This window comes from Rissa tridactyla, chromosome 8 (genome assembly GCF_028500815.1).
Source record: "Rissa tridactyla isolate bRisTri1 chromosome 8, bRisTri1.patW.cur.20221130, whole genome shotgun sequence".
Taxonomy (NCBI): Eukaryota; Metazoa; Chordata; class Aves; order Charadriiformes; family Laridae; genus Rissa; species Rissa tridactyla.
In genome coordinates this window covers 45,796,707-45,799,755 of record NC_071473.1, presented here as the reverse complement: position 1 = coordinate 45,799,755, position 3,049 = coordinate 45,796,707, and positions in this window count along the sequence as shown.

Below are 3,049 nucleotides of genomic sequence, written 5' to 3'. Positions count from 1 at the left end.
GCCTGGTGTACTTCATTCTTCCCTGATTCATTTGTAGTAAGACAGGCATCACGGAAAAGCACCCAGGATAACCTGAAGAGTGGATTTCCCCTGAGAGTTGTAGCACTGATGGATCTCAATGCCATGCTGAGACCTCAGCTTGCATCTTGGAAACCAGGTCTGCATCCTCCCTTTGCAGACTCTTCACCAGCATCCCACCTGAAGGTATTTGTCCAGCGATACGTGGTGGTGAGTTTTACTCACTACTTTTTGCAGACTGTATGTGGTTCCTGGGTCTTGGGATCCATGTTCCAGCCTTTTCATAGAAACCAGAACCGCAGGCACAAATTGCTGTGTGGTGCAGAGGCAGGAGATGACGACAGCTCTATTGGGAACCTTCTGCCTTCCTGAGGAGTGAGGCCTGCTTGGACTCAATACACGGGACCCTCTGGAAGCTGGTAAGGCTGGGACTTAGGGAGAAGCTGTCTCAACAGTGGGGTCTAAGGGATGAACTGATAGCAGCCTACAGCTACTTCAAGGTGAGGTACAAAGACAACAGAGTAAAACTCTTCCCAACAGTGGAAGACAGTGAGATAGTGACCAACAGCCACAATTTGCAGCTTGGGAGGTTTAAACTAGACAACAAAAAAAAACAGTCCAAGAGGGTGGTATGACCAGTGAACAGATACCCAGAGAAGCAGCACTAGCCATCCTCAGTTTAACAAGACTTGGTGTAAATAATCCCCATGCACAGAAGCCTACTTCTATTTTTGTCTTCCACGTTGTCCTGCGGCAAGGAGTTCCACCAGGTAATTATGCACTATGCATTACAAAAGGGGAGTGTGCTTTGTTTATTTTTTAACCCATCCCTGAGGATTTCAGCCCTCCTGCTTTGGGAGTGTTTCCTGTTTACCTCCTCCACACCATGGAGCTCCTATAGATTGCTGTGGAACAGAAAGCACTATTTCCAAAAGACCAACCCACAGGCTCATCTCAAGCAGCAATTTAAAAAAGCATTTCAAAGGTCTTTTTTTTTCTTCTTTTTTTTCCCCCCCTTTTCTTTTCAATCTGGTTTACCCAAGGAAACAAAGCTCATGGTAGTGCTGCAACAACTGCATCTTAAGTAACTCTGGAAGCAGTATAGGAAGGGGAGACGGGGAGGTCATTCACTGCCAGAAAGGTCTTTCTGTCTCTCTCCAAGACATGGAGCTATTCCCCTGGTCATCTTCCAGCTGAACGCCTCCCAGCCTGAAGTGTTTAATGCCGGAGCACAGCAGAGATGTTTATGAAACAGAAAGCACTAAGTATCTACGGCAACCTTCTCCTCCCTTCAGGAGGCTGAAGTGCGCCTATGAAGCTCCAACATCCCCACAGCTTCAACAAAAATCCCTGCGCAATTTGAAAGCAGGCAGGAACCCTGAGATGCATTAAATACGCACAGAGCTCTTGTTAGCCCCGGCCCCCCAAATGACTCATCTGCTGGGCTGGCTGCCAGGTGCCTGGGACTCATTCGTCTCTTTGCAAAATCCCTGGGTTCTCCCGATGAAGGGGAGATGTACTACTGCTGGCATTTTATTTTCTTTCTCTGCAGCCAGAAGAGAATTAAGAAATAGCCTTGGATGGGGAAAAAAAAGGAGCTTTGTGAAGCATAATGGCTCCTATCGCAGTGCTACAGGGATGGGATGTGGAAAGGGTTTGGGCTTTCTGCCTTCAGCCACGCATAGGCAGGGGTCAAGGCTGACCTACCCTGGCAGCAGCCCCACTGGGGGTTTGCTGGTCTGAGTGGTGGCTCCTGCATTTAAGCCTGCCCATGATAAGGCTGGATGGTCCTGGATAAATGGTCACAATAACCATGACATGATCTGGTCTGAGATATTCCTCCTCTCTTGGTGAAAGCTCGTAAGATGTAAGAGAAGACTTGGAAAAAGAGAAAAAGAAGCCAAGGAGAATCTGTTGTTCCCAAGGGTTAAAAATCTGTCCACACTGGGAAAGGATCATGAAGCCACTCTGGATCAGAAAGGGATGAGATGGGTTAATAACACTAGATCCATTCCTTGATAGCTTATTTGGAGGTGGGGTAAGATGCTGATTCTAGCAGAGTTTCACAACCAGAGGCAAGTGTGTCTCTTGAATGTGTGCAGCTTTTACTTTCTGGAGGCTGATGGCTTTGCTAGTGCAGCCCGGTCCACCAGATTCCCTCATGCAGGTCAGGGAAGGACAAATGACTCATAAATGTCAACAAAACCTCGAAGCAAGAGTGTGGCATTCAGGTCCCTGCTGAAAAGAGACCCTGAGTCAGACAGAGCTGAAATGCCAGTGGTGCGTGGGGGAATGCTGCATGTCTGCACAGATGCAGAACGGAGCAACAGCAAACGAGGTCTCTTACAGGAGAGAGACTCTTTCTGTAGAGGTGGCTGTGGGGGAAACAAAATTTCTGCTTGCAAATTTCTTGAAGATCTCGGTGGAACACAATCCATTCAGCTCTGATGAGGCACCTTACTTTGAGGTATCAGGTGATGGCATCTGCTACTGACATCCACAGGGCAGGACTCACTGCCTGTGTAGTCACGCAATGCTGGCCAAACTTTGACTGCCTCAGGGTCTCCAGTCTCTTCCAATGTCTGAGCTCACCTAACCTCATCCAAGCTGCCTCACCGCTGGGGCCAGCCAGAGGTTCCTCAGCAGCAACAAGGATAACTGGGATAGATCAGATGATACCTATTGGATCCTGAGTCCAGCAGCTCCATCACTACTGCTTCTTAAAAGTATCTGGCACTTGTTCTCCCAAATCATGTGTTTTGGTGCAAAACTTGCAGGAAGTTTGGGACTTTGCAGGAACCCTGGATTGTAAGAGTTCTCTTGCAGAACAGTTGGGTTCAGGTGCTGGCTGCCGGGATACAAGGTTGCTTCATACTCAGAAAGCGGTGGTATGCATTTAACAGCCTCCTGCTGGGAACAATAATCATGAGGGGGAGGAAGAGGATCCATATTTTCAGGATTCTTCAATTTGCATGACTCTTTAGCCTGTGTCAGAAGGAGAAGCTTCACCGACCGCCATTTGGGTAATCCT